The 26,881-nt window shown below is 41.7% G+C and overlaps 1 long non-coding RNA gene across 1 annotated transcript; it reads left to right on the top strand.

Moving 5' to 3' along the window:
* The first annotated feature begins 16,109 nt into the window (after positions 1-16,109).
* Positions 16,110-25,215, top strand: LOC119262007. The gene is made up of 3 exons (XR_005129346.1): positions 16,110-18,515; positions 24,903-25,081; positions 25,164-25,215. It is a non-coding gene; the product is annotated as an uncharacterized LOC119262007 (long non-coding RNA).
* Positions 25,216-26,881: the final 1,666 nt, after the last annotated feature.

Raw genomic sequence — 26,881 nt, 5'->3', positions numbered from 1 at the left:
TATGTAAATAATGTTATATATTGCACTTCTGGTTAGATGCTAACTACATTTCATTGGCCCTGTACTTGTACTCTGCACAATGACAATAAAGTTGAATCTAATCTAATCTAATCTAATCATCGTTCACACTATCACCCATCACACCCATCCCTGTTCATTGTTACCTGGTACTGGCATATTTCAATCTAATGGCTGCAACAACAACATTAAGATATTTAAAAAACATTTTCTTCTCAATGGATCAACATAGTTCACACTATCACCCTTCACACACAACCCTGTTCACCTGGTACCTGGTACTATCACCCATCCCCCCGTTTAGCATTACCTAGTAGTGGCTGCATGTACATAACAAAAGGTGGCCTAATGGGATGCAAATTACCCCAGCACTGCCATTTGGCAGTCTCTGGTAGAAGAAGGAGTTGTATGAAAATGCTGGTAGTGCTAGTGTTAACTCAACAAGCTCAGATGGTTGTGCCATTGTGGCCTCACACAGAGACGTGAGCTGAATTTCACTACTGTGCCCCATTACACGCTGTCCCCGTTACAGCCTGGCTGACCCTCCTCCATCCACCTAATGGCTTCTCGACGTATATCTAAAAGGGTTACATTGTCATTAGTTCATACCAACCTTTTAAGTTCTCGACGTAGAGCAGAGTCTCTCACATTTTCACAAAACTGATCTCTTAAAACCACATCGGAATTAGCAATAGCATTCCTCTTACATTGTTTAACCCTATCCATAAGCTCCATTAATGCATGTGAAAAATCAAACAAAAATTCCCTCTTCTGCTGTTTTCAGTCAAAGAAACGCTGCTGCCAGTACACATAAGACTTAGTACAACCATAAGTCTCTCTTAAAACTGTAATAATCTCCCTTGGATTTTCTCCAACAGTAGCAGGCCTATATTTGATTTCATTCCGAGCCCCCCCCTTCTAAATGATCAAATAAAAACAGTGCTTTGTCTAAATCAGACATACATCTGGATCGGATACAGCTTTGCACCTCTTCCACCCACTCTTCTACAGAAAGGGCCCCGGTGGCTAGAGAGCCAGAGAACTTAGGACACTCTTTCACTTGGCAGGTAAAATGACTGTTCTCGTCGTACAGGTGGAACATCACCCTCTCTACTATTGTCCCCAGTACCTCCATTTTGTGCCACTGAAAGTCTCTCGTTCTCTGTTTGAAGACACTCCCCCTGCTCCTGCAGCCTCTGCAGCTCGTTGTCCATGACGGAGTCCCAATGAGGTCCTTTTTTTCTGGGGATGCCAGCTGCTTTTCTTTATATAACAGAAAACCTACCCCAATGCTGCTCAAATACACTTTAATTAAAAACACCAAACTGACAGTGGTACAGCCTCAAAACAAACTGGTTTATCCTGCTGACTACGCCAGAATGTGGCGTCCCCTTAAATACAATGCCAGACTACGCCACCCCTTAATTTACACCTGGAGCAAAGGGGAGCTCCGCAAGAAATGATGTCACAACACAGATTTAGAAAAATACAAAAATTTTAATTAAACTTTATTAAATTGTTCACACTGTCAGTTTGGGATTAAAATTAAATTCTCTTTACCAGGGCTTGTTCAGGTATGGAGTTGGCAGTCAGCTAGAGCTATTCTAGTACACACGTGATTAAATTCCCATCAACACCATCAAAGAAAATCTCCACACAGCAATCACACTATATTGCACTGCAATCAGGTCACATCAGTGAACACCAACAAAGACTCCCAACTCCAATTGGTTCCCAGCTTCTTAGTCAGCAGTCCCAGATACTAAATTAAATAAAATAGATGAGTAGACCTTTGTACTTCAAGTTCCCCAATTAGGCTACTCAAATACTACTTACTTTGAGCAACTGAGAGTGCGTCACTGCGAGCGACTGAGAGCCACTGCGGTAACGTTTTTTTGTGCTATCAGCTTTTAAATCGACAAAAAGCAGCTCCGGGTACCCTAGGGAGAGTTAGTACCCCCTGGACTCCGGCGTTAGAGCCCTCACAGCGGGGCGAATGGGTGATGCCTTGGCGGTCTAGCCGGAAAGCTAAGGCTAATGCTAACGCTGAGGCCAAAGCTAGCTCCTCCAATTTGCGTGTCAAACAGGTTTGCCCTGCTCAGTGAAGCACCCACTGTGAAGCCTGTGAAAAGCACTCTGGTCATAGGAGACTCGATTGTTCAACACGTGAAGTTAGCTACTCCTTTAGGGGCTCCAGCAGTTACAGTTAGATGTTTATCGGGAGCCTGAGCGCCGGACATCAGTGGCAACCTTAGACTCTTAGCTGATAAGAGATATTCGAGGATAGTCATTCATGTAGGGGCCAACGATATCCGTCTGCGGCAGTCAGAGATAACTAAGGCTAATATTAGAGAGGTGATTAAACAGGCCCAGACGATGTCCGATGCCGTCCGATGTCTGCTCTGGCCCCATCCCAATGCGGCGTGGCGCTGAAGCCTACAGCAGGCTTACGGCGTTAAACTGCTGCATGTCCAAGTGGTGTTCCGAAAATCAAGTGGGCTTTATGACAATTGTTTACGTTTTGAGGGCAAGCCTGGTCTTATAGGTAGGGATGGTGTCCACCCCATGCGGGAGGGTGCTGCCTTACTTTCGTGCAGCATAGCACATAGTCTTTTAGTTAGTCGGCAGAGTAGCGTAAACAGCTGCTGACAGTCCAGAGCCGGGACCAGGCAGCAGACAGACAAGCTAAACCGACCGTCTGCGATCCGCCTTGAGGCGTCACCCAAGATCAGCTGTATAGAGACTGTGTCTCTGCCCCGAATTAAAACAAAATTTAATCATAGAAAAACTCAGTCTGTTTAAATATTAAAAAAAACAATCAACATATATCCATGTTCTGATGATGGCACTAACACCTTAGATCTAAAACTTGGACTACTTAATATAAGATCACTAAACTCTAAAGCAGTCGTCGCAAATGAAATTATAAGCAATCATAAATTTTACTTTTTTTGTCTTACTGAAACGTGGGTTAGACCAGATGAATATTTAGCTTTAAATGAAGCCACGTCTGTAGGCTATAATTATGCACATGGGCCAAGATTATCAGGCAAGGGAGGTGGAGTCTGTATAATATACTAAAATACTCTCGATATTAGTCAGAAACAATGAGACACTTTTACTTCCTTTGAGGTCCTTTATATTCACGTTAGAAATCCAGTCACAAAAAAAGGCGGCGTTTTCATTATTTAACATTTACTGACCACCAGGGCCATACAATTTATAAAAGAATTTAGTGACTTCGCTGCAAACCTGGCTGTGTGCAACGATAAAGTAATAATTGTAGGGGATTTTAATATTCACTTTGAGAAGGTAGATGACCCACTAAAAAAGGCATTTACCTCAATCCTAGACTCTGTTGTTTTACCCAAAATGTAACAGGGCCTACACACTACTGTAGTCATATGTTAGATTTAGTTTTGACACTAGGTCTTAACATAGACAAGCTTAATATCCTACCGCAAACCACAGCAATCCCCGACCATTACCTAATTTCATATGAGCTACGACTTAGCCATAATATATATAGTCCCCTTGTTATTCAACAAAGCGCTCAATAAAACCTTCTACCGCCCTACAATTTATAGAAAATCTCCCAGTTATCAACCCCAGTCTCCACTGCATCAGACCCAATGGAACTAGATTTACTAACCGATTATTTAGAAAATACCACACGATCCACTTTAGAAAATGTGGCCCCACTTAAAATAAAAAGAATAAGGCAGAAAAAGCTCGCCCCGTGATACAACGATAAAACCCGGACCTTAAAACTAACAGCTTGGAAATTAGAGCGGAAATGGCGTCAAACCAAACTGGAAGTGTTCCACACTGCCTGGAAGGACAGCCTTATAGAGTATAGAAATGCTCTCACTGAAGTTCGCTCAGCATATCTGGCCTCGCTGATCGAGAAAAATAAGTATAATCCTAGAATACTGTTTAATGTGACTTCCCAAATCACAAAAAAATCTGGCAGGTACTGAACCAGAAATTCCAACTCTCACTAGTGAAGTTTTTATGGACTTCTTTAATAATTGTTAAAGTCAAGTCTGACCTGGAGTGTTACTTCTGCCACAATTTGGATCATAAAGTTGCAGACTTCTTAGTCTCAAGCGAAAGCAAGAGAGACAGGAAAAGCAAGGAAAACAGTCTAGGGGGCAAACAAAAGGCATAGGATTGGTTCAGACCATGTCTGCTGAATATATAGTCTCCCCTGATGAGTGTTACCATCCTTTCATTTTAAATGGCTCAGTATCTGTTTCAGGCTCTGAGGGCAAAAGTCCTGTTGTCATTCTACGTGACACTGGGGCAGCACAGTCTTTTATCCGTGAAGGTGTAGTACCACTGCCTGAGAAATCATTTAGTGGGTCCTATGCACTTTGTCAAGGGATTGAGATGGGTTATGTGCAGGTTCCCCTACATCATGTTAATTTGCAGTCTGATCTGGTATGTGGCGAAGTGAAGGTAGGAGTTAGACCGGAGTTGCCTGTGAAGGGAGTTGACATCATTTTAGGAAATGATTTGGCAGGAGGAAGAGTTGTCCCTGTTTTCGTGGTTTCAGAATGTCCAGAAGTTGCCCTGTGTGATGTTTCTGAAACTAAAATTTTTCCTGCTTGTGTAGTCACTAGGTCACAAAAACTGGCAAAAGGCGATGAGAAAGAGGACCACATTGATTTGTCCAACACATTTTTAACTGGGCCTGTTCTGCCTGCTTCATATCTGCCTGCTATAGAGGGTAGAAAGTTGTTGGAGTCAACCTTGACTCATGGTAAATTTACCAGAGAGGATTTTATTTCTGCCCAGAAGAAAGATGTTGGCCTAGAGAAGTGTTTTCAGTCTGTGTTTAGCCCTGATGACTCAGAAGGTAAACAGGTAGCTTTCTTCTTGGAAGACAGCATGTTGATGCGACGGTGGACCTCACACACTAGAAATGAAGATGCTGTGTTTCAGGTTGTAGTTCCCACTGAATTTCGTTCCCTGGTTCTAAGTGTTGCTCATGATCACCCTTGGTCTGGTCACTTAGGAATTACCAAAACTTATGCAAGGATTTTAAAACATTTTTTCTGGCCTGATTTTCGCAAGGATGTTGTAGCATTCTGTCGTTCATGTGATACTTGCCAGAAGGTAGGGAAACCAAAATCAAACTGTCCCTCCAGCTCCTTTACATGCAATCCCCGTGACTGGTGAACCATTTGAGAGGGTCTTGATAGACTGTGTTGGGCCTCTTCCTAAAACTAAAACTGGAAACCAGTTCCTTTTGACAGTCATGTGTGCTTCCACCCGTTTTCCTGAAGCCATTCCTTTAAGGAAAATAACCAGATTATTGTTAAGGCATTGGTTAAGTTTTTCACTATTTTTGGTCTTCCAAAAGTCATACAAACTGATCAAGGTACAAATTTCACATCAAAGCTTTTTGCTCAGGTTTCCAAGATGTTGGGCATCAAACCCGAAATGTCTAGCCCGTACCACCCCGAATCACAGGGGGCGCTAGAACGCTTCCATCAGTCACTAAAAAGTATGCTAAAGAAACATTGTGTAGACAGTGGACAGGATTGGGATGAGGGTGTACCTGTTGTACTTTTTGCTGCACGAGAGGCTAAGCAGGAATCTTTGGGGTTTTCTCCAGCTGAGTTGGTATTTGGCCATTCTGTAAGAGGTCCCATGAAGGTTCTGAAGGAGATGTTTCAGATTGAACAAACTCCTGTAAGTAAACATGTGCTAAATTACATCAGTTCAGTTCGTGAGCGCTGGCATCATGCATGTGGCCTAGCCAAAGAGATGCTGTGCAAGTCCCAAGCTTTGATAAAAAGGCTGTTGTTCACCATTTTAACCCTGGCGATAAAGTTTTAGTGCTTTTACCTTCTGGTGCTTCTTCTTTGTCTTCCAGTTTTGCTGGGCCCTACATGATCCAGAAACGGTTAGGTGATCTTGACTATCAGGTAAGAACACCAGACCATAGACGTAAATACAGAGTGTCTCATGTAAATATGCTCAAACCTTACTATGACGACCACTGGCACATAGTGACACTTTGATAGCTGTAGAAGCTCCTGTAGTTTTAACTTCTGTGTTGGATACTTGCTCCGTTGCTGAAGAAAAAGATTAATTGGGTTTGTGCTGTTCTTCTCAAATGGGGGCTAGGTTGTCAAACTCTGAGATGCTAGCACAGTTGGACTCTGGACAGTCTTCACTTGTTAAACATTTACCTGACTCACAACGTGAAAATGTAGTAGTTTTGATTCACGAATTTCCCACTATACTCGGTGATGTACCAAAACAAACATCTGTACTTCAGCATGATATCAAGGTAGTTACTGAGCGACCTTTGAAACAACATGCGTACCGAGTAAATGCCCAGAAACGAGAAATTATGAAGAAAGAGGTAGAGTACTTGCTGAAACATGGATTAGCAGTACCCAGTAGTAGCCCATGGAGTTCACCGTGTGTTGGTTCCAAAGCCTGATGGCAATTCTAGACTATGCACAGATTACCGCAGATTAAATGCTGTCACGATTTCTGATTCTTTTCCCTTACCACGCATTGATGACTGTATTGATAATGTTGGTTCAGCACGTTTTGTTTCAAAGTTGGATCTGCTAAAAGGGTACTGGCAAGTTCCCTTAACCCCAAAAGCTGCTGAATTATCTGCATTTGTTACTCCTGATGCATTTTTACAATACACTGTCATGGCTTTTGGTCTCAAAAATGCCCCAGCAACATTCCAAAGATTGGTGAATACCATATTTTCTGATGTACCAAACTGCACGGCTTACCTTGATGACATTGTGATTTATTCTCAGGACTGGGACAGTCACTTGGCATTTTTGAGGACTGTTTTTACTTGTTTGGCTAAGGCAAACTTAACTTTGAACTTGAGTTTGCACATGCTACTGTGACAAGTCGGTCAAGGAAAAGTCTGCCCGCTAAACGAAAAGGTCAGTGCTATTGTGAAATTTCCAGTTCCTACCACCAGACGTGAGCTGAGACGTTTTTTGGGTATGGTGGGTTACTACAGAGGATTCTGTCGTAATTTCTCTTCTGTTGCTGCTCCACTGACAGCGCTGTTAAGTCCTGCAAACAAATTTGTTTGGACTTCGGAATGTCACCAAGCTTTTGAAAATGTGAAAGCTTTGTTGTGTTCTGCTCCAGTTTTGGCAGCACCTGATTTTAACAAACCGTTTAAGTTAGAGGTTGATAATAGTCAGGTAGGAGCTGGAGCTGTCCTCTTACAGGAGGATGAACAAAATGTTGACCACCCTGTGTCATTCTTTTCTAGAAAGTTTGATAAACATCAGTTAAACTATTCAACTATTGAGAAGGAAGCATTAGCCTTGCTTTTAGCCTTGAAATTTTTTGAGGTTTATATTGGCTCTAGTCTTTCACCAGTTGTTGTTTATACTGATCACACCCCACTTATGTTTTTATCAAGGATGTATAACCACAACCAAAGACTTATGAGATGTTTTTTGTTTTTGGAGGATTTTAACCTTGAGATAAGGCACAAAAAGGGAGTGGAAAATGTAATGGCAGATGCACTTTCTAGAATTGAATTATAACTGAATGTTTTAAGACAAAAATGTGTAACAAGTTCCTAATTTTTGTTCTTTTTGGGTGGGCGTGTTACGTGCAAATGAACGTAGGGCATGTCTGTGTTTGTGTGTGTTCACAGGTACAGCCTGGGGTGTGGTCCTGTTGCAGGAGTACCTTGGTGGGTGGAGCCCACTTTATTTAAGTCTGCCACTAGAGGGGAACAGGAGGGCAGGAGGCAGACAGACACCACAGAACCATAGAAGGAGAGCAGCAGCCATGGTGTTTGGTGGGGGAGAACCATGTGGCCTACAAACTTTAACACTCCATGTAATTGACCTATGTTTGAGATAACCAGTTCTTCTGTGGCTCTTTAAAACAGCCATTAGTATTTGTTTTAGGTGCTGACAGGTAAGAAGGAGCGCGCTCATACGTTACACCATGTAGGACTGTCTACTGTTAAAAACCTTAGGTAAGGGACGGGCACTACCCTCTGTATGTTTTGTTTAATTGATTAGGTTCAGAGTAGTTAGTTTTTGTTTTCATTATTGATTTCTTAGATTAAAAGTTGTTTTGTTCAGTTAGCTTAGGGTTTCATTTTTCTTTTGTTTTGTTCTTTTCTTTGGTGCCGTCCTGAGTTCAGCCCTACATTTATTTTCAGTTTTGTATGGATTTGATAATTTTTTTCTTTTTGTATATATGTATATTTATGGCTGGTTTCTGTATATATTGAATGAGTTCAGTAAACTGCTAAAACGTGAGCTTATCTGGTCTGTGGTTCTCTCCCTCTCCATTCACATACACCAACCCACTCATCCAACCTCCACCACATGTTATATGCTCCTCTTACCCCTAGACTGCTTAAAGGGGCTGTAACAATAATAAAATTGAAAATATTAGACAACAAATTCAACCCTCAGTATCAAATTCAAATCCAGCTTGGCTGTCATCTGACTTGGCTGATATAGAACAAAACACTGCTGTAGAAAAGAGCCTGGAAACTTTACCCACTCCCACAGCTAAAAATAGAGAAGCTTATCTCTTCTGCAAATTGTACAACCTGCATACTCGATGCAATTCCATCAAAATTACTCAAAGAAGTACTGCCAGTTATTATAAACCCTATTTCAACTATTGTAAACTCGTCCCTTAGTCTGGACCATGTACCCAAAACTTTTAAACTAGCAGTTATCAAACCCCTGATCAAGAAACCAAATCTTGATGTCGCCATTTTGTCTAATTACAGGCCTGTTTCTAACTTGCCGTTTATATCAAAGGTCTTAGAAATGGCTGTGGCCCAACAACTTAGTTCATATCTACACAAGAACCATATATATGAAAAATTTCAATCTGGATTCAGGCCACACCACAGCACTGAGACAGCTCTAGTTAAGATAACAAATGATCATCATCTTGCCTCTGATCAAGGCTACATATCTCTTAGTGCTACTTGACCTTAGCATGGCTTTCGATACAATAGACCACAATATTCTCCTAGAAAGATTAGAAAACATGGTTGGAATCACAGGGACTATCATGGTTCAGATCTTACCTATCAGAAAGTTATCAGTTTGTTAGGGTAAACAATTTATCTTCCAATTATTCAAAAGTGACATTTGGAATTCCGCAGGGGTCTATATTAGGACCATTATTATTTACGCTATACATAAACCAGCCATTAGGGGTGTATGTTGTGTACTTCTGGCGCCGGTCCCAAGCCCGGATAAATGGTGAGGGTTGCGTCAGGAAGGGCATCTGGCATAAAAAAGGGTGCCGGTGGAAATTGGACTACTGTAAGTCGAAGACCATCAGAGAGGAGAGGAGGAAGGTGGGTTAGAAGGCAGCGAGAGAGAAGGAAAGGCAGGAGTGTGGAGGTTAGAGTAGGGACTCTGAACATAGATACAATGACTGGTAAAGGCTGAGCGCTTGCAGACATGATGGAGAGAAGGAAGGTAGATATTCTGTGTCTCCAGGAGACCAGATGTAAAGGAAGCAAGACCAGGAACATTGGAGGTAGATTCAAACTGTTCTATCATGGTGTAGAGGGGAAGAGAATTGGAGTAGGGATTATCCTAAAGGAACAGCTTGGGAAAAGTGTTCTGGATGTAAAGAGTGTGTCAGACAGGATCATGAGCCTGAGGTTGGAGGTTGATGGTGTAATTTTGAATATGGTCAGTTCATATGCACCACAGGTTGGTTGTCAGTTAGAGGAGAAAGAGGAATTTTGGAGTAAAATGGAAGTGGTAGATGGTGTCCCTAGAGAGGAGAGATTAGTGATTGGTGCAGACTTCAATGGACATGTTGGTGAAGGGAACAGAGGGGATGAAGAGGTGCTGGGTATGTATGGTGTGAAAGACAGAAATGCGGAAGGTCAGATGGTTGTAGATTTCGCAACGAGAATGGAAATGGCTGTGGTGAACACGTATTTTCAGAAGAGGGAAGAACACATGGTGACATACAAGAGTGGAGGGAGGTGCACACAGGTGGTTTATGTCCTTAGCAGGAGATGCCACCTAAAGGAGATTGGAGATTGTAAAGTGGTACCAGGTGAAAGTGTAGCAAGGGTGGTTGTCTGTAGAATGAGATTAGAAACAAAGAAGAGGAAGAGAGTGAAGACAGAGCCGAAGATTAGATGGTGGAAGCTGAAGGAGGAGGATGGTTGCAGGCAGTTCAGGGAAATGAGCTATGTATGAGCCTATGAGCCTATGATGAGCTGTATGAGTGGCTGGACAGTAAAGAAGGAGTAAAGGACTTGTATCGTTTGGCTAAACAGAGAGATAGAGCTGGAAAGGATGTACAGCAGGTTAGGCTGATAAAGGATAGAGAGGGAAATGTACTAGTGAGTGAACAGAGAGTGATGAGTAGATGGAAGGAGTACTTTGAAGAACTAATGAATGAGGAAAACGAGAGAGAGAGGAGGACAACGGGGGGAGAGATAGTGGATCAGGAAGCGCAGAGAATTAGTAAGGTGGAAGTGAGGGCAGCTTTAAGAAGGATGAAGAATGGAAAGACAGTTGGTCCAGATGACATACCTGTGGAGGTATGGAGAGTTTAGGAGAGAAGGCAGTGGACTTTTTAACCAGGTTGTTTAACAAAATCCTGGAGAGTGAGAGGAAGCCTGATGAGTGGAGAAGTAATGTATTGGTCCCCATTTTTAAGAACAAGGGTGATGTGCAGAGCTGCAGTAACTACAGAGGTATAAAGTTGATGAGCCACACCATGAAGGTATGGGAAAGAGTTGTTGAAGCAAGGCTAAGGCGAGAGGTTCAGATCAGTGAGCAGCAGTTTGGTTTCATGCCCAGAAAGAGTACCACAGATGCAATTTTTGCATTGAGAGTGTTGGTAGAGAAGTACAGAAAAGGTCAGAAGGAGCTACATTGTGTCTTTGTGGATCTAGAGAAGGCATTTGATAGGGTGCCTAGAGAGGAACTGTGGTACTGTATGAGGGAGTCAGGTCCATGGACCATGATGTTTGCAGATGACATTGTAATCTGTGGTGAGAGTAGAGAGCAGGTGGAAGAGAATCTGGAGAGGTGGAGGTTTGCACTGGAGAGGACAGGAATGAAGGTCAGTAGAGAGAAGACTGAATACATGTGTGTGAATGAGAGGGAGGCAGGTGGAAAGGTGAAGATGCAAGGAGTAGAGGTTGTAAAGGTGGATGACTTCAAATATCTTGGGTCAACCATCCAGAGCAATGGACAGTGCAAAAAAGAGGTGAGGAAGAGGGTGCAGGCAGGATGGAGTGGGTGGAGACGGATGTCAGGGCTGATGTGTGACAGAAGGATTGCAGCAAGAGTGAAAGGGAAGGTTTACAAGACAGTAGTGCGTCCTGCTATGATGTATGGTTTGGAGACTGTGGCTCTGTCTAAAAGACAGGAGGCTGAGCTGGAGGTGGGGGAGATGAAGATGCGGGGTTTTTTTTTTGGGAGTGACAAGGCTGGAGAAGATTAGAAATGAGCAGATCAGAGGGACAGTGAAGGTGGAGCAGTTTGAAGATAAAGCCAGAGAGGCCAGGTTGAGTTGGTTTGGACATGTGTTGAGGAGGAATAGTGGATATATTGGTCAAAGAATGTTGGAGATTGAGCTGCCGGGTAGAAGGAGAAGAGGTAGTCCTCAGAGAAGGTTTATGGATGTAGTGAAGGTGGACATGGAGATGGGTGGTGTAGAGGAGGCAATGGATAGGGCAAGATGGAGGCAGATGATCCGCTGTGGCGACCCCTAAAGGGAGCAGCTGAAAGAAGAAGAAGATTATTTACACTATACATGTTACCGTTAGGCACAGTTATAAGTAACCATGGTGTAAACTTTCATTGTTATGCAGACGATACTCAACTGTACACATCAGCCAAGTCTGATGACAAATACAGGTTAAAGAAAATGGATGACTGTGTAAAAGACGTGAAAGGCTGGATGTCACGTAACTTCCTCCTATTAAACAGTAACAAAACAGAGGTTCTCCTTCTGGGTCCAAAATTAGCAAGAAGTAAATTACCAGATTTAATCTTAAATCTCGCCGACTTTCCAGCCACACCTGGCTCAGCAGCAAAAAATCTTGGCATTATAATAGATTCAGATTTATCATTTGATCAACACATAGGCAGCATCACCAGGACAGCTTTTTTACATCTTCACAACATTGCCAAGATAAGAAATGCCCTGTCCCTGCGTGATGCAGAAACACTAGTACATGCCTTTATTATTTCTAGGCTAGACTACTGTAACGTGCTACTGTCAGGATGCACGAGCAGGAATTTAAACAAACTCCAACTAGTCCAAAACGCTGCAGCCAGGGTCCTCACTAAAACTAGAAAAATTGATCATATTAGTCCAGTGCTATCATCACTTCATTGGCTGCCTATTAAATTCTGTATTGATTATAAAATCCTTTTATGGGCTTATAAAGCCCTACATGGTCTTGCTCCCAAGTACTTACAAGACCTTGTTTCTCATTATGAGCCATCACGACCACTCAGATCACAGAGTGTTGGCTTATTAATAGTCCCCAGAATTCAGGTTTCAGCTGGGGGAAGAGCTTTCTCTTATAAAGCCCCCAAACTCTGGAATGATCTTCCAGAAACTGTTCGGGACTCAATCTTTCAGACTAGGCTAAAAACTCACTTGTTCAGTTTAGCTTTTGGTAGCTAATGTTCCCCCTTAGATAAAGACAGCAGATCCAGGGGTCCATGGACACAGGCAATTATAGTAAACTGAGACGCTGGTGCTGTCGTCCCGCTACTTGCACGCGGTCACTCAGGTTTTTGGACAGTGGAGCGGAGGGATGCCAAACTGTTTCAGAGTGCTGCCGTGTCTGTGTGTCCTTCTGGTTCTCTCCTTTTAGTTAAGCTATCATAGTCAGATCTGCCGGAGTCATTAGCCACACTCTATAAATGTTTACATCCCCTGTTTATGTACAAACGGATAGAATAAAACTAATTCCATCTCCCGCTTTCTTTCCGAGTATACGATCACCCATATGTCCGGCTGGACACTGAAGGACGACTGACTGCCAAGCCCTCCTGCTTCTCACTTCAGACCAGCTGCCCATGCCCCAGCTGCCACCACCTGCCTTGGACTAGCTGCCCACCCTACACTGAAGTTCTCATAGACTCCTAGCTATTCCTAATACCAATATTACTGCTATTAATATTAGTAGTATAATCACATGTAGGTAGTTTGACCAGAGGAGGATGGGTCCCCCCTGGTGAGCCTGGTTCCTCCCAAGGTTTCTTCCTCAGTTCTGAGGGAGTTTTTCCTTGCCACTGTTGTACATTCTTACAGTCCTGTTAAAACTTTGTCTTTTCCGAAATTCTGTAAAGCTGCTTTGTGACAACATCTGTTGTAAAAAGCGCTATACAAATAAATTTGATTTGATTTGATACTTACGAGGAAGCCGACATTTGCATATGCACAATTAAGAACACTAGTGTTAAAACCTAAAACATTTAACAGCAGCAACAGGGGAGGTCTAAAAACAAAATCATAAAAATAAATAAACCACAGGAAACAAACCAACCAGCAACAAATGTAAAGCACCAGTAAAAAGAAAGAAAATAAAAGCTAAAAAAAAAAAAAAAAAAAAAAGCAAAGAAAAGCAGCCAGCAACCCATTTGCCGTATCAATCTAAAGGTACACAAAAAAAGGTTACTTTCGGTACAGATTCAAGAGGCAAACCAATCACATTAATACTGCCAATATAACAGAACCCTACCGATCTTCCAGGGTTTAACAAGATGGATCAGGCTCAAGGGACAGAGTTCACATCTGTAGGCCTAAATTGCATAAACACGTTTTAATATACAGCATTACCTTCTTTTGTCCACCTTGTTAGGCTCTGGACTAAATCATTCCATTAATAACAGTGTACAATGTCATAAGTGGTTAGCAACAATAGTTCAAACGCTATAGGCGACTAACAGTAAAGGCTAACAGTACAGAAATGCTGAAAACTGAAAGGCTAGAAGTAGCTAGCAGCAGATACTAAAAGTGCTAACCGCCATGGCTAGGAGGCTGTGGGTAACTACAGCATACAAGTGTTAGCAGCAGTGGCTAAAAGGCTATGCCAACAGCAATAGCTAGAGGGCTACATGTAGCTAACAGCGGAAGCTAACAGCTGTACTCAAATACCGCTATATAAAAAAAAAGGAAAACATACCTGCGCTTAAAACAGCAACCAGCGTCAGGTGGGGGCTAGAAGTTTATTATGACCTGGACAGCAATGCTCTTAGCTGCCCACTAACAGGAAGAACATAATATACATTATAATACCGTTATCTGGCACACCCAAGGTAAAAAATACAAGTCAAAGCAGGTGCAAACACCATACCTACATACATGGTTGCTGTGTACACATCAAACACGGCTGCAGCAGCGCACCTCAGCTCAGCTCTGCTCTGTCCCCAACACAACACCACCAGTAACCAAGGCACCTCGTTTGTGCCAGTCCCTCAGTAAATGAGCAAAATAGGCCACTTGACTGCTAGATCTAGTTTTCACAACACATCTCAAAGTATACAGCTAAAAGGACAACGTACCTTAAAACCACAGTCACTTGATAAAGCCAGCCCGATGCTTCAACTACTGCCACCAACGCTGTTGCGCCTAACTTAGCCACAATGCTCTACGGGCCTGATTCGCAACTTCACGGCTGGCTCCATGATTACATGCCTCCTCGCACACTGACAAGCCAAAAAAAAGGAAAACCCTACACCAGGGCTATATGAGGTTTTTCATAGGCTCGCTCCAAATGGAGGTTTATCAGAGACTCGCTCCAAATGGAGGTTTTTCAGGGAATTGTTACAAACAGAGGGCGGCACGGTGGCGTGGTGGGTAGCACTGTCGCCTCACAGCGAGGAGGGCCTGGGTTCGATTCCCCGGCCGGGTGATCAGGGTTCTCTCTGTGTGGAGTTTGTATGTTGTCTGCGTGGGTTTCCTCGCACAGTCCAAAGACATGCAGTCAGGCCAATTGGTCATGCTAAATTACCCCTGGGTGTGAGTGTCTGTCTGCCCTGTGATGGACTGGCAACCTGTCCAGGGTGTATCCTGCCTTCTGCCCAAAGATTGCTGGGATAGGCTCCAGCACCCCCCCCCCGCGACCCTGATGGAGAAGCGGCTTAGAAAATGGATGGATGTTACAAACAGAGTGTTGTCAAAGACTTGCTCCAAACTGAGTGTTTTCAGAGGCTGCAAAAGGAGGTTTTTTCAGAGGCTAGCTCCAAACAGAGGTTTTTCAAAGGGTTGTTCCAAAAGGAGGCTTTTCAGGTCCTCATTCTGAATGGAGGTTTTTCAGATCCTTGCTTCAAACTGAGGTTTTTCAAAGGCTGGCTCCAAACAAAGGTTTTTCAGAGGCTCGCTCCAAATGGAGGTGTTTCAGAGACATGCTCCAAACGTAGGTTTTTCACAGCCTCCATTTTTCTGAGGTTCACTCCAAACTGAGGTTTATCAGAGGCTTGATCCAAACGAAGGATTTTCAGAGGCTCGTTCCAAACTGAGCTTTTTCACAGGCTCGCTTCAAACTGAGGTTTTTCAGAGACTTGTTACAAACGGAGTGTTTTCAGAGACTCACTCCAAAGGGAGGGTTTTCCGAGGCTCCCTGCAAACGGAGGTTTTTCAGAGGCTCGCTCCAAACAGAGGTTTTTCACAGGCTCGCTCCAAATGGAGGTTTTTCAGATATTTGTTCTGAATGGAGGTTTTTCAGAGACTCGCTCCAAACAGAGGTTTTTCACAGGCTCGCTCCAAATGGAGGTTTTTCAGATATTTGTTCTGAATGGAGGTTTTTCAGAGACTAGCTCCAAACAGAGGTTTTCAGAGGCTCGTTCCAAACGGAGTGTTTTCGAAGACTTGCTCCAAACGAAGGATTTTCAGATCCTCGCTCCAAACTGAGTTTTTTCAGAGGCTGGCTCCAAACTAAGGTTTTTCAGAGGCTCATTCCAAATGGAGTTTTTTCAGAGGCTCGCTCCAAATGGAGGTTTTTCAGGTCCTCGCTCCAAATGGAGGTTTTTCAGGTCCTCGCTCCAAATGGAGGTTTTTCAAAAGCTGGCTCCAAACGGAGGTTTCTGAGAGGCTTGCTCCAAATGGACAGATTTCAGAGGCTCGCTCCAAACAGAGGAATCTCAGAGGCTCGCTCCAAACAGAGGAATCTCAGAGACTCACTCCAAAGGGAGGGTTTTCTGAGGCTCCCTGCAAACGGAGGTTTTTCAGAGGCTCGCTCCAAACAGAGGTTTTTCACAGGCTCGCTCCAAATGGAGGTTTTTCAGATATTTGTTCTGAATGGAGGTTTTTAAGAGACTAGCTCCAAACAGAGGTTTTCAGAGGCTCGTTCCAAACGGAGTGTTTTCGAAGACTTGCTCCAAACGAAGGATTTTCAGATCCTCGCTCCAAACTGAGTTTTTTCAGAGGCTGGCTCCAAACTAAGGTTTTTCAGAGGCTCATTCCAAATGGAGTTTTTTCAGAGGCTCGCTCCAAATGGAGGTTTTTCAGGTCCTCGCTCCAAATGGAGGTTTTTCAGGTCCTCGCTCCAAATGGAGGTTTTTCAAAAGCTGGCTCCAAACGGAGGTTTCTGAGAGGCTTGCTCCAAATGGATGGATTTCAGAGGCTCGCTCCAAACAGAGGAATCTCAGAGGCTCGCACCAAACAGAGGAATTTCAGAGGCTCACTCCAAACTGAGGTTTTTCAGTGGCTCGCTCCAAAAGGAGATTTTATAGAGGTTCACTCCAAATGAAGGTTTTTCAGATGCTTTCTCCAAACTGAGATTTTTCACAGGCTCGCTCCAAACGGAGGTTTGTCAGAGACTTACTCCAAATGGAGGTTCTTCAGAGACTTGTTAGAAACAGTGTTTTCAGAGACTCACTCCAAACTGAGGGTTTTCAGTGGCTCGCTCCAAACGGAGATTTTTCAGTGGCTCGCTCCAAAAGGAGACTTCATAGAGGTTCGCTCCAAACGCGGGTTTATCAGAGACTCACTCCAAACCGAGGTTTATCAGAGACTTGTTACAAACAGAGTGTTTTCAGAGACTCACTCCAAACTGAGGGTTTCAGAGGCTCACTCCCAACGAAGGTTTATCAGAGACTCACTCCAAACGGAGGTTTTTCAGAGGCTCGCTCCAAACTGAGGTTTTTTTATAGACGCGCTCCAAAGGGAAGGTTTCAGAGGCTTGCTCCCAACTAAGACTTATTAGAGGCTCACTCCAAACGGAGTGTTTTCAGAGACTCACTTCACAGGGAGGGTTTTTCAGATCCGCGCTCCAAATGAAGGTTTTTCAGAGGCTCGCTCCAAATGAAGGTTTTACAGAGGCTCGCTCCAAATGAAGGTTTTTCAGATATTTGTTCTGAATGGAGGTTTTTCAGAGTCTAGCTCCAAACAGAGGTTTTCAGAGGCTCGTTACAAACGGAGTGTTTTCAGATCCTCGTTCTGAATGGAGGTTTTTCAGATCCTCATTCTGAATGGAGGTTTTTCAGATCCTCGTTCTGAATGGAGGTTTTCCAGATCCACAGGGTTTTCAGAGAGTCATTCCAAATGGAGGTTTTTGACAGGCTCCATTTGTCACAAGCTTTTAGTGTTTTCAGAAGCTTGCTCCAAACGGAGGATTTTCAGAGACTCGCTCCGAACTGAGGTTTTTCAGAGATTCGCTCCAAACGTTGGTTTTTCAGAGGCTCACTCCAAACGAAGGTTTTTCAGAGACTCGCTCCAAATTGAGTTTTTTTTATAAACCGACTCCAAAGGGAGGATTTCAGTGATTTGCTGCAAACTGAGGTTTTTCAGAGATTCTCTCCAAGCAGAGGTTTTTCACAAGCTCACTCCAAACGGAGGGTTTTCAAAGACTCACTCCATACAGAGGTTTTTGACAGGCTCCATTTTTCACAGCCTCCATTTTTCAGAGGTTGGCTCCAAATGAAGGTTTTTCAGATCCTCGCTCCAAGCAGAGGTTTTTCACAAGCTCACGCCAAACGGAGGGTTTTCAAAGACTCACTCCATACAGAGGTTTTTGACAGGCTCCGTTTTTCACAGCCTCCATTTTTCAGAGGTTGGCTCCAAACGAAGGTTTTTCAGATCCTCGCTCCAAACAGAGGTTTTTCAAATCCTCGCTCTAAAAGAAGGTTTTTCATAGGCTCACTCAAAACAGATGTTTTTTTAGAGGCTCGCTCCAAACGGAGGATTTTCAGAGGCTGGCTCCAAACAGAGGGTTTTCAGAGGCTGGCTCCAAACGGAGGATTTTCAGAGGCTGGCTCCGCAAAGAGGTTTTGCCAGAGGCTCGATCCAATTGAAGGCTTTTCAGAGGCTTGCTCTAAATGGAGGGTTTTCAGAGATTCACTCTAAATGGAGGGTTTTGACAGGCTCCATTTTTCAGAGGCTCGCTCCAAACGGAGAGTTTTCACAGGTTCACTCCAAACTGAAGTATTTCAGAAGCTCGCTCCAAATGGTTGTTTTTGAGACTCACTGTAAACGGAGGGATTTCAGAGGCTCGCTCCAAACGAAGGGTATGTATGTATGTATATATATGTTGCTCTTCATCAGCAGAGAAAGCAAAACAAAGACAAAATGACTATTTACAAGACTTCTCCCTTACCTTCCCAATAGAAATGGAAAGACGTGTTTTCCTGAAAAGATCCATGCATGATTTTACTCTTTTCTTCTCAGCTTCAGAGGAATATTCCAATGTTCCATTCCCAGCTCACTATTTCTTCCCTGCTCTTTTATCTACCTCCCTCCCTCTACCTCAGCTGTCCACTGTCAACCATCGATTCACTAAATATAAAGAGACCACCATAGGAGCTTCACAAACCACATATAATCATTACAGCAGTGACACTGACACGACACTGATGTTTTAAAAGAAGAGCTAGTTACAGCGCCCTCTAGTGTTGCCAACTCCTCAGTAAGGAAAGTAGCTATTGGCTGTCCTAAACGTCGTTAGAAGTTGCTAAACGACGCCATCGCCTAATTTGCATAATGGTCCATTAGAATAAAGGAAGAATGTTGTGGGAGAGAAAAAAGTGAGTAAAAAACACCCTTAATGTGTAATGTGTATAGCTAAAAATGAACTCTGAATAAATTAACTTCTTCTGTTGATTCTTTTGTTTCTTTTTTTCTTTGAAATACAGTCACTTCTCAAAATAACTTCATGACTTTAATGCTTTGTCTAGACCCACATTACATAAATCATTTTTACGTAAATTACATAAATCAATTTTTTCCTGTGTTAATGTTAGCATATCAAATTTAATCAAAAGACTGTTATGTGGGATGGAACTGCTGCTCTACGTTCAATCCTCCTCCTTTATCTGGGCTTGGGACCGGCAAAGTGACCTTAAAAGAGATACTTTGACAGAGTTTCTTAGTGTTTTTGTTTTCTGTCTTTATTTAGTTTGTTTTTTTCGATTTTTAAATATTTTTTTATTCATATTTACATCCCGCTCTGTAAATAGGGGGCGGGATCAGCGGTGGCTTTGGGCATGCGCAGTTAATTTGCGGTGTGGCCGTGGAGTGGTGTGGGTCTGTTCTGACTGTGAGACTGAGCACTGTGAATGTTGTGGGACCCACTGCACGCTGAGGACAGTAACTGAAGAACATGTGTGTTCACCCCAGAGTCTCCAAAAGTCTCCAATAACACCAGAAAAAGTCACTAGATTTGTCGCTAGTTGCTATTTTAAAAAACTGTTGCTAGAGGAGTCTGAAAAGTCACTAAATATAGTGACAAAGTTGCTAAATTGGCAACGCTGCGCCTTCCAGAATTATATAGTAAAGATGAGCACAAAGGCTAGTAGTGTTATTGTTTGTCAACTGCAGTCATATGCAAAAGTTTGAACATCTCCAGTGAAATGACATGCTTTGTTGAATTTGCACGTGAAAATAAATTGTCTACAGAGAATACACTTATATATAATTTTCTGCATGTTTTATTAAAATTTCTATTTATTAGATGAGTTTAACACTTTTAAAAGAAAAAAAACATACCCCTCTCTATTATCTGCAAATAAACAGTAATTGAGCATTAAACATGTAGAGTTGTGTACTCTGTAGACAATACATTAACTTATTTTCACTTGATAAAATCTATAAAATGATCTGAGGCTCTTCATCCAAAGAACACCACCCCCACCACCCACCCCGATCTTTCCAGCTATATACCAGTACACAGTGAAATGAAACAACATTCCTCTAGGACCATGGTGCAACACAGGAACACAAGTGCAAGACAATACAATATACACAGTGTAGACAATACAGTACAATAAATAAATATGAATGACAATACATACAAACATACTATGACATATTAGCAGTTTAGCAGATAGCCTAGCATAAATGAGCATAGCAGCAATACAGTGTACAGTATTTGGTTGGTACAGTAATTCTAGCAGCTAAAATTGTTAAAAGTGAAGTACAATGTGCAAAAATGCAATCATTTTTGTCAGTCATTCTGGACTCTTTCAACTCTTTCATCTCTGTCACACTGACTAACACATGCGCGCGCACACACACACACACACACACACACACACCTCCCATAAGAATGGATGGCGGAATGTTCAGAACTTCAAATTCTGACATCAATGATATCACAGCAGGCCACTCAGTCTCACAGACACAGCTGTCATGCAGGTTTGCTTTAATCTGCTTTAAAATCCTTAAACTTTCACCTGGAAACTCCATTTCAATGGTAGAGAAACTTGTCGTTTCTGAAAACTCAAAATATATCATCATTTTATCAATTAGCTTTATGTTATGAGCATTTGTTTGACACTAGGCACAGAAAACTGCCCCATTCAATCCCATGTAAATTTCTCAAAATCAGAATCTGCTTATTTCAAGATTTTCCCTGTGTTTAACTCGTCATAACTCAAGACATTTTCTACTCAATACACACAACATTACACCCAAATAATCTTCAAGAGGTCTTATCTCACACCATATATCCGGTTAAGCGATAGAGTAAACATTTCCCAAGTTATGACTTTGTTCAGAGGGTGCAAATTGGACTCAAACAAGGCTTCTCCACTAAGAGCTGCATAATAACAGAGTGACAGTTCACCCCTCAAACACATACATCTCTCCCTCTCACACACACCACACAGACACACACAAACAACACACACACTTGCAGCTCTTTTCAAGCACTCAGACATATCAAGTGAAGTGTTCCAATGAAATACAGTAACTATATTTTTACAGTGTTCCATAATTTGGAACTGCAAGAAGTGGGGAGTGAGTTGGTCCCTTATTGTTATGCATGTGTGTGTGTGTGTGTGTGTGTGTGTGTGTGTCTGTGTTATGTGTATATGAGTCCGTGGGAGTTGAGGAATCTGATGACTAAAAAGAAAGTGTTGCACATTCTGGCTGTGGGCGCTCGAATGCTGCGATACGTTCTTGCCAAAGGGCACTGGGATCACCACCGCAAAAACTTCATTCTGTGGTCACTGAACTTTTGTGGAAATTCTGAGCTATGATTTCAGGTTACCATTTTAGTGAATTATTAAAATGAACTTCATTGTCCTGCTGGAAGATCTGACTGCAATCCAAACTTAGCTTTCAGACGCAGCCAGATTTTGATCTAAATCTCCTGGTATTTGGAGGAGTCTATGATGCTACATGACCAACTTGAAGAACAGCAGCCACACATCACAGATCAATTATCATCTGGGCCTGGACCAAGATTTCAATGAAGCTACTTTGTGTCAATTTCTGGTACAAAAAGCATTACAATGAACTGAATTAAACTGACGGTGTATCAGTGAGGTTTTGGCAAATACATATCCTAAAATGCCTGTTTCTGGCATATTTTCACAATAAAATGATTCACAGTCCTAGATTTTTTTAAATCAACCAACAATTTTTCTAATCTAATGCACTTCCTGCATTTAAAAAATACTGAAATACTAAGATACTACTAAAATACTAAGATATAAATGCTTTTATAAGCTAAGTTAAGCTGGTCTGGTGCTGGTTTAACACGGCACGGTTTTGCTGGTTGACCAGCATAGCAGCATCAAAAGCACAATATATGCTGATTTTGCTGATGATTAGCATATCAGCTTCCACTGCTGCTGGCCAGCATATCAGAATCCAAACCACAATATATGCTGCATTGCTGTTGGCCAGCTATGTGGGCTTATGCTATTTTTCTAGCATTCTTGCTATTTTTTTGGTTGGTTAGCTAGATAGCTAAATCTAAATTTGCATGTATGTTTGCACAAAGGTTTTTCACTGATGTGTACAGTCTTAAGAAAAAAAATTATATAATGGTTGATAGAGACCTAAATTTATTTGAAATAAATCTTCAAAAGTACTGCTTTTGGCAACACCGAGAATTATATGGGTTTTGTTCTTTAGCTTTAACAAAACTCCCTTATGTAAAGTAATAACATCATGACCTTTTTTTTTTTTTGCTGTTTTTGTGATTGCTTTTAAGCTTAATAAGAATAGGTAATGCCTCATTCTGACTTTTTCAGGTGTTATTAGGGCTGTAATGACACTAACCAGGACAATGAGATGTTAACCTTAAGCACAACGCTCATGCACAGAATCACACATGCAGACAGACAGATGCTGACACATGTATGCATTGCACATGGGCACTGCACACTTCACATACACTAGCGCCACCCCGACTCAAGTGTCAGTAAACTGAGTGTAATTTTGCTATATTTAAGTTATGCTATACCAAACAAATAATTTTTGTTGAGAATTTGGATTAATTAAGTCAAAGTTGCACTGCATATATTCAGGGATGAATATATTTTGAATATATTGTAGCTAGATACAAATTTGTGCAGCTAGTAGCTGACACAGTTGTATGAAATGTAGCTAGTAGCTGAAGCACCTACAAAGTTTTGCGTAGCTATAGCGAACAATCACTTCAATTTCACTACTGGCTTCAGGCAACCCTGAACCACAGAATGCAGTTGTAAGCTGGGCTGGTGGCAACTGTGCAATCCTGACTGAGCCACAGACATATCGAGCAAACGGGCACATGCTGGTCCCACACACTGATAGCCCCTTACTAGTAGGCTTAGCTGAGGGGTCACAACCGAAATGTTAAGAAGAACCATTTTGTCCTTTCAACAGAAATGAAACCATTTGGGAGCCACAACATTTTATGTCCGTTTTCCCTCTTGGCTGTAAGTATATATCAGTATGTGCTGATGTGCTAATACAGTCTAAAATAGAATATGAACACAAACGCAGACTTACTTTGCTCTGCTTTAAGCGTTAGCTCAGCTATCACCTTCAGTGTAAGCTTTCGCATCAACCATTTTCCTGGAGAAATTCCAAAAAAGGATAGCTGTACCTGCAGATTTTGTAGGACCATGACTTGGGGGGAGGTTAGGGATCCAGCCCTGTGACCGGAAGGTTGCCGGTTCGATCCCCAAGGCCGACAGTCCATGACTGAGGTGTCCTTGAGCAAGACACCTAACCCCCGGGCGCCGTGGATAGGGCTGCCCACCACTCCGGGCAAGTGTGCTCCCCTAGTGTGTGTGTGGTGTTTCACTTCATGGATGGATTAAATGCGGAGGTGGAATTTCCCTGGTTGTGGGATCAAAAAAGTATCACTTAATCACTGTACAGAATTTTGTCCCCCCACTGACTAGTCCAAAATCATTTATCAATGTCAGAGGAGTGTGTTTCCTGGAGAAGTATACACTGTGCTCCCTCATTCTTGCAAAATAAGAAAATTGATTTTTTTTAACGTTGTCTCCTACGCCCCTAACATTCAAGGAAATAAAAGTAAAATTAGAAGTGAACGTAAGAAATGGAAAAATGAAATACTTGAGAAGAAAATGTGCACCACAGAACAAGAAGCGAAAATGCTGCACTGCTATTACTCTGAAAAAGAACAACCAAAAAAAAACACCAGTGTCCCGATTTCCCAACCCATTCTCAATAATGATATGTATTGTACATTGTGAAAATGTCGAACTGTTCTGAGTTTGGCCACATCATCTACCTCTACTATTAAATTAGAAAAAATTATTTAGCTAGCATTGCATTACTAAAACAAAGTACTAAATTAGCGTATCTAACTTGATTATTAATTGTACAAAAATATTTTTGGTCCAATTGATAATCTGTCCATAAAGGCCATGTTATTGTACCTTTTGATTTCTCTTTTGCAAAGATATGCTGAAGTAATGTCAGTTGGTAACTGGTTTTATGTACAATAACAAATCGATAATAGAAAGATGTCATCGTGGAGGCTTGTGACAGCATAAAAAAATAAATAAAACAGTGTCCTGTGAATTTTGACTCACCCTGTAGATTGTTTTTAACATTAGTGGGATGATTTCTTTTTGATTATTTTCATATTATTCATCATATTCCTGCTTTTATGGTTTATGAATATGCTGTGTTTAAAAACATGGTATTAACATGTTTTCTTCTTGTTTTTATTTCTTAATTTTATTTTATCTCTCCACAGGTCAACCTACCCATTTTTGTCTGTTAAAGCTCAATTTTGAGTGTATCTTTTAAGAGCAAGCTATATATAATTATCCCAAAAGCTCTTTTAAAAGCTATCTTTCTATTTATTTGTCTGTCTTTCTGTTAACCAGCCTGACTCAATTTCTCAGCATTTTATTATGAGTGATTTAGAACTGGAGGATGAGCTCTACAGTGCTGATGAGCTCCTTAAAGAATTACAGTAAGAAGATGTAAGCCATTTAGACAGGACTGTCCAGATTTAAGGCTGAAGGGCCAGTGTCCATGAGGAAAATAACTAAACTGTGTAAGATACTGAACTTTTTGGACCTTCACATCTAATCAGTCCATAATATTAGTGCATTATGGCACAGCTATATCCGTTAGCAAATATTTTCCATACTGTTAATTTTAAAAGACTAATCATTTAAATTTTTTTTCCTACTCAGATTGGAAATATATCAGCTGATTTATTTGGCTGAAGTTTCCATGAATGGGTAGTGGTCAACTATGAAGTGGAGAAGTTGCGCCAAGAGGACTACGTAACTTCTCCAGTCTGCACTCCTGATATGCTTGCAGTATCTGTCCATGGAAACCGCAAACGTTAAAGCTTAAAAGGTTCTGCAAGGTACAATAATTTGTTTAGATTTTTCCACTGATTTGGTCTTCAGTTTGTACTAAACCCTAAACACTGCTTTACTGGTTTGTAGTGTGGATGAAAAAGGATCTTTTGATGGAGTTTTCACTCACAAGGATGAGGAGGTTTGTAAATAATTTTTGTAAAATTTCCTTTGCACTGTTCATCTTTTGGATTTATTTATGTGTTGAACAGGCTTCTGGGTACGTGTAGCATTGGAGTAGACAGCAGTTAGAGAATTGTTTTAGCAGCAAAATAGATTTCTAGACTTGAAATTGCTGTTGTTGGCATGGTGTCCTGCTAGGTGCACTTAATATGTATTGAGGAGAAATATTCAGCAGATGTTAGCAGCCACGGTGCTAGGGAATGTACCATTTCTGTGTTGAGACCAGGCCTGCAAGTACTTCCCCCATCTGCAACAGGTTGCATTGCAGTGGCCTGATCTGAGGTCTTGAGCATCTCCTGTCCATGCGCCCCTTTCTATCAGTAATGCATGCCAAGGCTCATGCTTGGAAATGTTAGGTGATTTACACAGTTTTGACATTAACAGTTCAGTGGACATGCATATTTACATTATTTGAATAGATCTTCCTGTCTCTTAAATGAAGTGAAGCAGTTTAATAGCTTTCTGTCAAGAATAGCTATTACCACCAAGTACATGAGCAAAGCAAGTTTGTACTTAAAACATTTTTTTTAGACATATTCATATTTTTTCATCAAAAATACTTTTATAAGTTGAACAAACATAATAAACTATGCAAGTAATATTCTGGAACAAAAGAAAGTTTTTCAATATGGGCACTACACTGGTTCAAAGATACACACACACACACACACACACACATTTTCTAAGCCGGCTCTCCTTCAGGGTCCCAGCAGTCGGTTCAAAGATATCGACGGGTATTATATGTTACCCTTTTTCCTTTTTTTATCTAGAAGGTAAAATGGCATACAAATTGCTGATGATTGAAATGTGATGATCAGTGACTTATAAATGTCTAAATCAAGACCTCAAGGGGATCTGTTCTTAGGGCTGTTTGATTATGGCAAAAATCATAGGTACAAGAAGTTTGGTCAATATTTAGATCACGTTTAATCATTGACTCTGTAAGTTTTGTGCATTTAGTGAACTTTTTAAAAAACAGGTTGAATTGCACAGTATTTGTTGACACTGTCTTAGCTGTGGATGGGGCTTTTCTTGATACAGGAGTAGAGTAAGGGGAATTTTTAAAGGACGGTATAGGAGAGATGCCTGATGTATGTGGGCTGAGAGAAGAGATACATGATGTAGGTGGGCTGCGAGGAGAGGCGCCTGATGTAGCTGGGGAGAGAGGAGAGATGCCTGATGTAGGTAAGCTGAGAGGAGAGGCACCTGATGTAATTGGGGAGAGAGGAGAGACATGTGATGTTGATGGGCTGGGAGGAGAGGCACCTGATGTAGCTGGACTGAGAGGAGTGATGCCTGATGTATGTGGGGAGCGAATATTCATACTCTTACACTAACAACTACTTTCTCTACTATATTAACAAAAGTACAAAGCCTTAACCCTTGTGTGGTTTTCATCTTTTGCTAGTCAGTAGGTCTGAGGGACCCACCTCATTAATGTTATTTAGAATCAAACAGCCATAACAATTTATGTAGACATACCACATGTTTAAAATATCTCAAGTGGCTAGTGTAGGGCTCTCCTTCAGAAGCTGTAGCCAGTCAGCAGCCTGTCCTTATTGTCCACTTGTCCACACACACACAAATTGCTCTTATATATATATATATACTGCCTGTAGATATGA

The sequence above is a fragment of the Pygocentrus nattereri genome, chromosome 22 (assembly GCF_015220715.1).
Source record: "Pygocentrus nattereri isolate fPygNat1 chromosome 22, fPygNat1.pri, whole genome shotgun sequence".
Taxonomy (NCBI): Eukaryota; Metazoa; Chordata; class Actinopteri; order Characiformes; family Serrasalmidae; genus Pygocentrus; species Pygocentrus nattereri.
Note: the sequence above shows the minus strand (reverse complement) of the source record. Positions and strands in the feature narration are given on the sequence as shown.